Below are 13,083 nucleotides of genomic sequence, written 5' to 3'. Positions count from 1 at the left end.
AACGCGGCGGGGCCCACCACCATCGGAGTAGGCCCCCCACGACCATCTACGCTCCCGGGGAGGATGAGGACGGCGGCTACTACATACGCCGCCGTCACCGCGGGCACCACCATCGCGACGACGCAGCCATCGTCCGGCGTGCCGGCTGCACGCAGAGGGCTGCGATCGACCGCCAGGGCCACATCACTTCCCCCTGGCGGTCCCACCGGACGCAGCCCTCCACCGTGGGAGATGCTGGCCCCGCTGGCCCATGACACCCGGAGCCGGAAAGCGGGGTCGGTAAGCGGACAGCCGATCACGTCGGCGGTGGCTGCTACACTCACTACGGCGACAACGACAACGACGATGTGCGGGGGGCCGATCACCACCTCAAGGCCTCTCGCAGGGGGGAGGGTCACTACGACCACCCTGGGACTACCTGCCGCACCGCCACGTGCGGCGAGGACCCTCCCCTCCATCGCGGAGACGGAGCAGAGGGCGGTCTCACTAGCGAGGGATCCGTGGAGCGTCGTCCCCCAGCGGACCCGCCGACGACATCCCCGCGGGTCCGCCCCGGCGTCCACCGAGGAAAGCCCGCCGTCTTCACCAGCCCCGTCCACAACATCTTCTTCGGGGTCGTCGTCCGCGTTCGAACCCGCAGGCGACGCAGCAAGTAGCTCTAATGAGACAGGAAAACATCGTCCTCGACTCGTTCGCTCAAGTAAAACCATCAACGATATTCATGTGTCGCGCGTTACGATAGTTGAAATAAGTACGTCACATTTTGGCAAAAATGCTTCGTCTAATATGGCGTTAGAAATCGCCCCACTCGAGTCCCTGCCCCACTCTCGTAATTTCGAGGTGGTAAGTTTGACGAAGGGTCCGAGAGCGAGTCTACGCCTGACACTTGACGTGTGTAGAATGATCTCGATCTGTAAAACTCGATTCGTTGTAATCCGTGAATTAATCACGTGAAATTATAGTTGGTCATATCTAGCGTGTGTGTGGGAGCATATCGAACGAGAGTATTTGTCAGAGCTGATCCAGCTACCCTAAGGCCTGCATTTTGTAAAATTATCAAACGAGAAGGAAAGACGCCTATTAACAATATCATTTGAGGGACGAAATAAAAGGAATTATTCGTTAATTGTCCGCACAAACGTAAGTCGTTTGTTACTCTTTTATTATGCAAAATGTGATCCTTGGTATTTATTTGAATCTGCTAAAGTTTGGTCCCACCAACTGGACTCACTTCTCTTGCTCTCGCTAGCCGACAAGTTCTGTTAGTAGTTACACTAGCTGGCGCCGAATAAATTAGCAAACTTTTTGTGGATTGTTCAAAAGAGCCCTGCCAACCGATGGACCACGGTCGCGGCAGGTGTGGTGTTATGAAGTTAAAAATTACACTGGTCTCATTTGGCCCCTAACATAGGGCAAAGTTGGTTAAATTGTAAAGGAGAATTTTTTGTGATAAATTCGTACGACACTTTCGCCAAAATTACCCTCAAAATTGTGTCATGTTAATATGTAAAATCGCGTAAGGTTCGCGTAAAGAGTACTGTAATTGTATTATAAATTGTGGAAATTTATAATACCGCCGATCATGTATTTTGTGCGAAATTGTTTATTTTGATGTAGTTGGTTATTGTAAAACAGATCGAGAAATAAATAGTTCAAACGTATCTGTCTGTGAACGGTGGAAATATTTTGTCAAGTTCTGGAAAGTCGAGTGTAGATTCTTTCAGAATTTTCGAATAAATAGCGTTGTAAGTTTAGTTCTCTGTCACGAAAAGAAAAAAAAAAAGTTTCTGTATTGTACCTGAACGGGCCGAGTAGATAGCCGCTTGAGCCCCAGACGTAAACATTAGCTGCGTGGACAGCCAAGGCTACAATATATGACTAGTATAAATAAAATTGTCCTTTTCGATGCCGTATATTGAAATATTCATTCTCATCAAATATTCTATTCTACGAATTTCTGCTCAATAACTCTGTCGCAATAATATTCGGAATATCATAGAAATCTTAAATAATTACCGATACTTATTTTCTTTCTGTAGTTCTTGTCTGAGTATATAATAATGATAATTCTGTTTGCGAGCTTTAAAATAATCTCTTCGTCTTTGAAGAATATTTTGATTGCGAACATCTAATATTTATTATTTCTTCCGTGACAACTACGGGCCCATAGTAAAAGTACGAAAGAGAATTGTAAGAAAAAAAAAAGAGTTTTTGAATTGTACATGAGCGGGCCGAGTTTATAGCCGCTTGAGCCCCAGATGTAAACATTAGCTGCGTGAACAGCCAAGGCAACAGTATATTACAACGGATATAAAATATCAAATTGAATTAAATTTTTAGTGTTGTGACGGGACGCCTGGCTGGCGTACCGACACCTGGGGTTTGGCACGTGCCCCCTAATATTATGCTTGGTAAACCCAAGCCCAAATCTCACTGTCCACTCGATAACCCCGCCACATACCGGGAACCCAATCAAATCGCACGATTTACCGTACCCCTTCTTTAGGGGACGCGACCAATCTCTATCCCCGAAAACGGCGTAACTAAACAATAAGCGTATATAAGACGAGCGCAAATGCGGATCTAGCTATCTATCACCTATTGAGCAACCGCCTGGATAGATCTTCGAAGACTTTTACGAGAAGACCCATACTTTCCACATCCACGAGGAGCCGGACACCAAGGACCCACGATCAAGAGACGTGGAGTACCCGTCTAAGGGATCCTCAACGCCACTTCCCATCAAAGGAGGGCATTCAGCGTACTAATAATTTTTATTTGTTTTCAATAAAAAAACTCCTTAGGTACTAGGGAGCCGTGTCTGAGTGAAGAACAGCATTGCGTCTGACCTCATAGCTCAGATGCGGTGATCGTCTCACAATCCCCTGACCCATAGGTAGGACACCTGAAACCGTAGAGAGTCACGGTCATTGCGACTGAATGTCTTAATACAGGTGAAGGTACGTTTGCGTAGAATCCCCTTGCCTTTAACTAGCACGCTAGTAATATTCAGTCTTGCCATAAGCAAACTGAATTACTATCAAAGTCCTTCTGACTACTATGCTATCACACACGTAATATTCTGTTTCAGTACTATCTAAACGAATAATTATAATATCGAAATCAACTGTCAGCGACGATTCCTCATTATCGAATACCGTCCCTCTGACGACCAGGCTATCACATAAATAATATCGAGTCTACCCATACGTACGTATGTACTTGGGCCTTTGTTATTTGCGATCTTTATCAACGATCTTCCACAAGTTCTGACTTATTCCAGACATGGACTATACGCAGATGATACTCGTATCTATCTACACTGCCCGCCCAGTAAATTACATGAACATGTACTCAGGCTTTCTGAGGATGCGTTTCGTGTTTTTGAGTGGGCACAACGGAACTTGATTAGACTGAATCCTGATAAAACTAAGCTAATTATTTTAGGTAGTCAAGCTTACATCTCCGGTATTGATTTTTCCGCACTTCCAAGAGTTGTAATTAATGGTGTCGCTTTAAACTACTCCAGTCATGTAACTGATCTCGGAATTCAACTCTCCTCAACCTTAAACTGGGACAAGCATATTAGTCAGATTTCTAGTCGTGTTCATGGGGCGCTTTATTCCCTGCGATTTCATAGGCATGCACTTACACGATCTCTTAGAAAACGCCTTGTAGAATCTCTTATTTTTCCTCACTTTGACTATGCAGCAGTGGTATACAATGATTTAACACAAGCACAAATCTTAAAGCTTCATCGTCTTATGAATACCTGTGTTCGATTTGTTCAAGGTTATATCCCTTGGCAAACTCCAATAACGCCATATCGTTTGTCCCTTGGTTGGCTTACTGTTGAGAATAGACGATTATGCATTATTACTACTCTAGCCTACACTGTGATTTCTTCAAGAAAACCTATGTATCTATTTGATCTTTTCAAACTAAGGGCTGACGCTGAGCAGAGACGTGTTATACCACATTATTCTCCCGCGCCATTATTGATAAGTGTGGCACGATCTAAGAAGCTTGATAACTCGTTTCACTATGTTGCATCGCGTTTTATAAACTCCTTGGTAGATCGCAACATCATGTTTGACCTTCAACGTCTTAGTGGCTTTAAATCAGAAGTGCTTACAAAACTCGTTAAGACTGAAGTTGATCGGTGGCGTTTTAGGGTGGAGCAAGACCCAAACTTGATACTGAACCCGCTACCACACGACAGTGTCTTAACTCATCTTTTAGATATGTAGCAGTACCTTTTTGGTATAAGTTGTGTCACTTAGTTTTAGTTATTAAATGAAATTGTAACCAAATATAAAATACTTTGTGATATGTATACTCTAGAGACTGTTTCTATTACAATCTTACTATGCTTACCGAAATTAAGAAATCTGCTGATATCTAAAAATAAACAAAGATGTTATAGTTAGGATTATACTTAAAATTATAAAATTATAAAATTGTTAAACTTAGCATGTAAGATCTCTTGTTAAATTTGAAAATATTTTTTTTCACTACATGTATAAATCTTATATTATGTAAATTACAAATAATATTGCTAATGTACTATCTTACTGGGCTGTATGGAGTTGTACCCCATAGCCTTAATAAATTTATTCAATCAATCAATCAATACGTAAACCGAACTATCATTTAAGTCCTTCCGACTACTATGCTAGCACACAAATAATATTCTGTCTTAGTTCCCACTAAACGAATCATTATCAATCACAAAACCGACTAGTCAATGATCCAGAATAATCAAATACCGTCCCTCTGACCAACATGCTATCACGCAATTAATAGTCAGTCTTGCCGCAGGCAAACTTCGTTATTATCAGAGTAAATAAGGAAGAACTATCCCTTCCTAAATTATCGAAAATCTCTTAGAGATTACCAGAAGAGTAAGTTCAAGACCTTTCATCCTGTCTCTTATCCCGCCTCACGGGAACAAAACATTGACGTATCATTGCAATATTTCCTTTCCGGAAATAAATATTTCGCATCACGAGTCAACCTCTCAGAGCGATCTATCTGTGCGTGCTTCACACTCACGGATCAAGTTTGACCCTCAACCGTTTACACGGCCTATGATGATGGGTTTATTCCACTCGTGCCTTTGCACATGAGGGTGAGGAAACAGATTCTGAGGCCATCTCGAAAAACCAAGTTGAAGTGGTCAAACTATTCAGGCTTTTCCAGGAGTTAATGACACAATCAACAAGTTATCATTCTCCACCTTCCTTGCGAGTCCAGAGACCGAATCCCGCAGCTCTATACAAGAGACAGGAAATTCTCAAAATAAATATATCATTCGAGTATGCGCTAAATATCACACATCGCGTGTGAAGTTTTGGCGAAACAAAGCCCGCGAATAAACTGAACGTTTCATTGGCGACAGCGTGCAAGGACAATAGTATTTCAACAGGCAAAAGTTCGCCGCTCGCGAGCCTAATTGAAGTCGCGTCCCTTTAGGTTAAGCGTATGCAATATCTATATTTATATCTATTTATTTTATTTTACCTAAATTGGAGGTCGGTGGCCGGGAGGGGCCAGTCCCTAACCGTTTAGTTCTTTTTATTGTATTTCAGCTGAAGACTTGATCTTTTATTTATTTTACTCTATTTCTTGTTGGAATGTATGATAGACAGACAGATCTACATTCATTATATAATCAACGGCTAGTCGAACTACATAATCTAAGACTGTATAGTTCATGTTCTTCCACTTCCGTTCTCTGTATCTGATATATATATACATATATATATATATATATATATATACATACATACATACATATATATATACATACATACATACATACATATATATACATATATATATATATCCTCCCTTTACTTGTTGTGCACCTCACACGTAATGTAGTGTTGAATAAAGATTAGACACAAATATCTACCGACATCCAACCGTTTATTATTCCGCCCGATCTCAAAACCAACATTTCTACCTTTTTACATTTACCGTTATTGTTTACGAGCTACATGTACTTTAGTAAGTTTGTATTTTATTTTAGCCAAAGACTCTATCTTTTTATCTTTTTACTTTCTGTCTTCTTTTCATTCTAGTCTCTAGAGTACATGCATCTCAATATTTATTTGAGTCGACTTTTAGCCAAAGATGCAAAATTTTTATTTATACATATGTTATGTATTTTATTTATTTAAGCCACCACCAGGGGCGAATCATGTAAATCTACCACCCCCGGGGTAGCAACTGTAAGCCCGGGGGAACATTGTTTGCTTAATAAACGCCCTTTCATCTGTTCTCGTCAGCTTAAAATCAGATACGCTCCCCATTAGGGACCCAGAATATTAAACTGATTTTTTGAAGTCGGCGGAGTGTCTGGGGCTTGCTCCGGCTCTACCGCGGGTCGGCCCGGCATTGCAGTACCGCAGGGAGCGGCCCACTTAAACACTTATAAACAGAAGATTCCGTCACCTACCTAAAATCAGTAGCTCTTTATCTCTTTAGCTGATTTTTAAATTTTTATTTTTTGTTTTGTCTCCACGTTCGAATTTTTATTTTTCTCTGTTATTTATTTACTTATTTATTTTACTTCCTTTGACTGAGATTTTATCCTATTTATTCGCTAATTCAAGTTTTAAAATTTTCACCCACCGGGAAGTGATTAGGATTCATAAGTAGGCGCGTAAATTCAATCGTATTTGAATACGATTGAGTTTACTTTTCAAACGCGGTTGTGCTCGTCGAGTTCGACCATCGTATGTCGATTGTCGCTCGTCTAATAGCCCGATTGAGGATCAGGATGTGAGAAACTTCTGCGTAAGAGTCACCGTACAGTTATGCGGTGCTTGTCCGAGTGAATGCGAATAACGACACAGCTTATAGGAACTCGTAGGCGATTTATTTACAAGAGTATGTACAGAAATTTGAGAGCTAATAGGCGAGAGGTCGAATACTCAGGTCGCGTGGACTGATCGACCTCTCCGCACGAAAGTTCGTTAGATACTGTGGCATCGTACGTAAATAGGTAGTTAGGTACATACGTGCCGGAAAGCAATATTAGAAAAGGATAGAAAAGGTTTTTGAAAAGAATGATGAAGAAGTCGAGAAAACGGAACCTGGAAAAACCTGGCTCGCTATATAGCTGGTCGCCACATTTGACATGGCCCTGTGACGCTGGGCGAAGGCTAACCTTCCAGGTACCGCAGGATAGGGAAAAACCCAAAAAAGGTTCGCGGATAGAAAACTCGAAAAATACGGAAAATAGCTACAACAATAGATAGAACAAAAATATATTTACAACCCGAGTGTGTGGCATAGGCCTATGTGGAGACATAGTCGCCGCAGTTATCTTGTTGACTATGTCTCTTCGCAGCTTAAACATCGTGCAAGGTGTTACAGAGCGGTGCGAATTATTCGTTCAATAATAAATACAAGTTGTCTCTTTTCATTCATCTAAAAATTTACCCAATCCTTGTTCGTTTACATGGTTTAATTCCCTTCCGTCCCTAAGAATTTAATCCATGAACTAGTCCTCAGTTAATTGAGGTGATCAGAAAAATGTCGTCAACACAAAATGGTCATTCGAACCGGATCGAATCTAAAGTCAAAGGTGTGGATAAATGAATCTTAAAACGGTGTAATTTGTGGGGGAAACGATGTAAAATTCTCGATAAATTGAGAGAAATGTCAATAGAGTGACACGTCCCCCAATTCTTTTTCTATCTGCTCTTTCGCGTACAATCCCGACGGACAGCAACGTGATGTAGAAGAATTGGTGTTGCTAAGCGAAATCTGTATTTCGTATTGTTAAACTTTGAACTATCTGGGGTCTTGCTCGCACTTGTAGCGAAGTTCCATTATCGGATTGGTGTCCTCGCTCTAAACAATTCCAACAAGTAGCCTTTCTTAAGGGAAGGGTCACCCATCAATTTATGTATGTGATGGAATAATCCGATCGGGACAGTGATCTTTTTTCAATTACTTCTTTCCATGCCGAATGCAACGCAGAAGCCTGCTAAAAAATACCTCGAATATTCAAACTATGTCTCGAAGGAATGGACCCACTTCAAATTCGATGCTCGTATTTGTGAGAAATGTTACACAAAAGCTCACAAAAAAAAAAAAACAAATTTTTTTAAATCTATCTTTATGACCTCTGAAGCATTTTTTCAGAACGAAAAAGTTCTTTTCGCTGAATATCTCGGTAAATATGAGTTTTCTGACGAAACATGTATCTCGACATGTATCCACCAAAGATGTAGGCCTTGTTGAGGGGTGCATTTTCAGTCCTATGCATTTCTTCGCTTACTCGCATATTTTTTTTTCGAATGGTCAAGCAATTGGAATACAAGTTTTGCTCGACAGAAAAATAACTTTTACGGTAACGTTCGTAACGTAGATAGAGTATTATCCATTTAGAAACGTTTTAGTACCTTTAGTACCATACAGTAAAGCTAGAATCGCTTATAAAAGCTCTTCTGTAAGATTTTCGGCGATCGCTCTACGATCGAGGTCGCGTAGAAAATCTTCCGGCGCGAGGTCTTCGGATGGAAACGTTAGATTTCAGTCGCGCGAGAGTTTTGCGAAGTTACGAATCGGGCGATACGCCGAGTTTTGACTGTTCGGGGTCGGTTATGGCGGCGCGGACGCACGTGCGTTGAATGACGGCCTTGGTTGTTGACGCGGTGGTTCGTCGTTTCGCGCAGCGCGTGGAAAACGATACAAATCTCGACGCTGTGTCGTTTGAGATGCAGCGCGGTTCTCGGCAGCGCGTTCTCGTATCAGGCTGACCGCCTGCCGACGTTCGACTTCTCGTATTTCGTGGTCGCGGTTCTCTCCCCGCTGGCGTGAGCCGCGGCTAGTATTTCCGTCAAATGCCGAATTTTCACTCGATAGTGAATCACTGGTATTATTCGTCGGTCTGCGTTACTGCGTGTTCTAACGCGCTTACCTGTTGAGTCAACACAGAAGATTCTGAATCTTTCCTTGCACGACACCGTGTTCGAATCGTTCGTGTCTTCCTCACAGCGCCTACTGACCTGGTCAGCTGCCTTGGAAGAACTAAGTGACGCTTTTAGTACGAGGACGCCGGACACGTGCTCCACGGATATGGAGCCCCGGAGCCGAGAGAAGAATAGAGGAGGTGCTATCCGGAGGACCGGAGCGCAACGGGCAGGAGGAGCCACTGGTGACGGGAGGCCCGCGACCTCTGGGCGCGGGTGTCCGCCTGCGAGGAGCACCGCCCGACGGGCTCACCTACCGTGACCTCCGGAAAGCCGACCCCGACTGTCGTTTGCTGGCGGCGACGTTTAACGCCTGCCGTCGTCTGGAGGCGGTCCCCCCCAGCTGGAAGTCGTCGAACACGGTTCTCATCCACAAAAAGGGTGACCGCGACGACCTGTCCAACTGGAGGCCGCTCGCGCTGGGTGACACCACGCCCAAACTCTTCGCCGCGCTGCTGGCTGACCGGCTTACTGCCTGGGCCGTCTATAACAACCGGCTCAGTCCGGAGCAGAAGGGCTTCCTGCCGTGCGAGGGGTGCTACGAGCACAACTTCGTGCTGCAGGAGGTCCTTTCCGACGCTCGCAGGTCGGGGCGCCAAGTGATCGTCTCGTGGCTGGACTTGTCGAACGCGTTCGGCTCGGTCCCCCACGAGGCGATCTGGCGCGCCTTTGAGGAAGCGGGAGTCCCGTCGCCGTTGAGAAACATTGTTGAAGAAATGTATAACGGCTGCTCCACCCGTGTGCGAACGTCCGAAGGATACACGGACCCCGTCACCATCCGCTCCGGAGTGCGTCAAGGGTGCCCGATGAGCCCTGTGGCGTTTAACCTGGCGCTGGAACCGGTGCTACGCGCAGCATCGGCCCACCCGGCGGGTTACACGCTACACGGCCATCGGCACAATTTGCTAGCGTATGCCGATGACTTGGCTTTAATATCTGACACTCCGAGGGGATGGAGGCGCTGCTGGAGGCAGTGGAGGCTGCAGCGGGTGGGATCGGACTCCGGTTCAAACCCGCGAAGTGCGCCACGCTCCACATGGGGCGTGGGCGCGGTGGCCGAGTTCTTCCCACCCGCTTCACCCTCCAGGGACAGAAAATGAAGGCTCTGGTAGAGGGGGAACCTTAGTTGCACCTGGGGATCCCGACTGGCTACCAGGTGAAGCAGACCCCGCTGGTGACGGTCCAGGAGCTGGAACGCGACATCCGAGCCGTTGACGAGTCCCTCCTCACCCCGTGGCAGAAGGTTGAGACGGTGGCAACTTTCATATTGCCCCGTCTTGACTTCTCGTTGCGGGGAGCACACGTGGAGAAGGGTCCTCTGACGGCAGCCGACAGGCTAGCTAAGCGCCTGGCCAAGTCCTGGCTAAACCTTCCTCAGAGAGCTAGCGCGGAGGTGGTCTTCCTCCCTCCCAGTAGAGGGGGATGCGGACTGCTTCCTCTGGCTGACCTTGCCGACGCCCTGACCATCGCTCACGCCTTCCGGATGTTATCCGCGGCCGATGCGGTAGTCAGGGAGTTGGCGTGGAGCTCACTGGGGCGGGCGGTGTCCAGGAAACTTGGACGGGACCCGTCGCGCTACGACCTGGCGGCCTATCTCTCCGGTTCGCTGGAAGATGGGCTTGCCAGAGACGGGGGGGACACTTCCTCACTGTGGTCGAGGGCTCGGAATGCGGCGAGGAGGAGCGCGAAGGCCCTGGGCCTGAAGTAGAGATGGTCTGCCGAGCTTGGGGAGCTGGCCGTGGAGATCCGGGGCTCGGCTGGGCGGACGACGGTGGTGCCACCGCGAGCGCGAGGCCAAATTGTACGCCGACTGCGGGAGGCATGGGCGGAGCACTACGGTCAGAGACTCCTAAGGAAGCCTGATCAGGGGAAGGTGTTCGAGGTGTCGTCGTGGTCGAGGTATTCCAACCACTTCCTCCGCGGCGGCAGCTTCACCCGCTTCGCTGATTGGCGCTTTGTCCACCGCGCGCGCCTAGACGTCTTGCCCCTTAACGGGGCACGACGCTGGGGCGACGGGGACAGGCGTTGCCGGCGTTGCGGGGGAGCACTCGAATCCCTTCCCCATGTGATCTGCCACTGCCGCCCGCACTCGGCCGCGTGGCAGCTGCGGCATGATGCCATCGTCGCCCGCCTGCCAGGGCAGCTCCGGGTCAATAGGCGGGTCGAGGGGGTTGACGGGGAGCTGGGGGCTCTCAGACCTGACATTGTGGTCAGGCACGAGCCCTCAAAGAGCATCGTCATCGTCGATGTGACCGTGCCTTTCGAGAATCGTAAAGTCGCTTTTGACGAGGCCAGGGGGCGTAAAATCCTGAAATATAAACCCCTGGCCGACGAGCTCGGAGGGCGCGGTTACCGGGTGACGGTCTCTGCGCTCGTCGTCGGCGCCCTCGGCTCATGGGATCCGAGGAATGAGTCGGTGCTGAAGCAGCTGCATATCGGCAATCGGTATGCAGCGCTGATGCGCCGGCTCATTGTTTCGGAGACCATCCGATGGTCACGAGACATATACGTGGAGCACGTCTCGGGCGTGAGGCAATATCGCGTGCCTGAGCTTAGCGGACCCTTGGGGAGTGATGCGGGAGCAAATCCAATAGGAAACACAAACGGCGAAAGGCCGCCGCTCACGGGCCAAATCTAGGCTGCGTCCCAATAAGTTATATTTTACCCTATTTCATTCTATTTTGTTTTCTTTCTTTCAAACTGAAATTGAGGGCGGTGGCCGGTAGAGGCGATACCCCTATATACAATTTTATTTCTTGTATATATTTTAGCTATAGGTCTCTCCTTCCATTTTACCTATTTTACTTTCTATTCTAGCCATTTTATCTAGTCTCTACTTTTATTTCCTACTGTTTTAAGTTTTACTCTGGTACCTATTTTATCTTCTAGTTTAGCTATTTTATCTAGTCCCTACTTTTATCTTCTACTGTTTTAAGTTTTAATAAATTGCATGTACTCTGGACCAGGATAGCCAAAGGCTCTATTTCTCCACTCTTTTCTTCGTACTCTTAATTTTCCAGAGCACATGCAATTCAGCAACCATTTTGACCAAGGTGCTATAGCTGAAGAGGTTTTTCTACATTAGGTCTTTTTAAGTTTATTTATACAATGTATAATTTTTTTTTAATGTGATATTTTAAGCCACCGCCAGGGGCGGAAGATGTATTTAAAGCGGCCCCGGGTGAACAATTGTAAGCCCGGGGGAACATTGTTTGTTTCAATAAACGCCCTTTAATCTGTTCTTATCAGCTTATTATCTGATACGCTCCCCATTGGGGAGCCAGTATATTAATCTGATTTTTGGAAGGTGGTGGAGTGTCAGGGGCTTGCTCCGACTTCGCCGCGGGTCGACCCTGCATTGCAGTACCGTAGGGAGCAGGCCCACTAGGAATTTAACATCAGTACACTCCGCCACCTTCCAAAAATCAGTAGGATAGGTTAGCTGATTTTTTAATTTTTTGATTTTTTAGATTTTTATTTTTGACTTTTTTATTTTTTGACTTTTATATACATTTTATTTATACACCCGTATGTTTAAGTTTTATTCTTACACTTTTAGATTTTAGTTATTTATTTATTTATTGTATCTATTTATTTATTAATAGCTATAAGTTTTAATCCCGCCGAGAAGCGATCGGGACGCAGTTTAAGTGCGCGAGTGTTGTGCCGCGAGTGTGTGCGTCTCCCCCGCTTCGTCCCCCCGTAGTGTACGCGGCGGAACTCCCCGGGACATCGCGCCGGTGGGTGGACCCGTCTGAGGTAAGTGGTGCCTTTCTTTCTCTCTTCTCTCTCTATCCCCCGGCCATACGGTGCCGATTGCGCGGCGACTTTACTTGGCCGTCCTCGCGCGGCACTAGGCCGGTTAATCCTTTACCCCGCCCCTAGTTTCCGTCACTGTAGCGAGCCGTCGCACCAACACTTGTTGGTGCCCTTGTGACGGTGAGTTGCAGTGTCTGGTTGCGCTCCCATCCCAAACGGTGGTCAGGGAGTTGGCGTGGAGCTCACTGGTGCGGGCGGTGTCCAGGAAACTTGGACGGGACCCGTCGCGCTACGACCTGGCGGCCTATCTCTCCGGTTCGCTGGAAGATGGGCT

At 46.5% G+C, this 13,083-nt stretch overlaps 1 non-coding gene and 1 pseudogene across 1 annotated transcript; both read left to right on the top strand.

Annotated features, from left to right (window-relative positions):
• The first annotated feature begins 6,252 nt into the window (after positions 1-6,252).
• LOC124177061 lies at positions 6,253-6,433 on the top strand (annotated as a pseudogene).
• A 5,764-nt stretch (positions 6,434-12,197) lies between these two features.
• Positions 12,198-12,380, top strand: LOC124177054. The gene has a single exon (XR_006869508.1). It is a non-coding gene; the product is annotated as a U2 spliceosomal RNA (small nuclear RNA).
• The last annotated feature ends 703 nt before the right edge of the window (positions 12,381-13,083 follow it).

Source organism: Neodiprion fabricii, chromosome 2 (genome assembly GCF_021155785.1).
Source record: "Neodiprion fabricii isolate iyNeoFabr1 chromosome 2, iyNeoFabr1.1, whole genome shotgun sequence".
Classification (NCBI taxonomy): Eukaryota; Metazoa; Arthropoda; class Insecta; order Hymenoptera; family Diprionidae; genus Neodiprion; species Neodiprion fabricii.
This window is presented reverse-complemented; position numbering and strand designations above follow the sequence as displayed.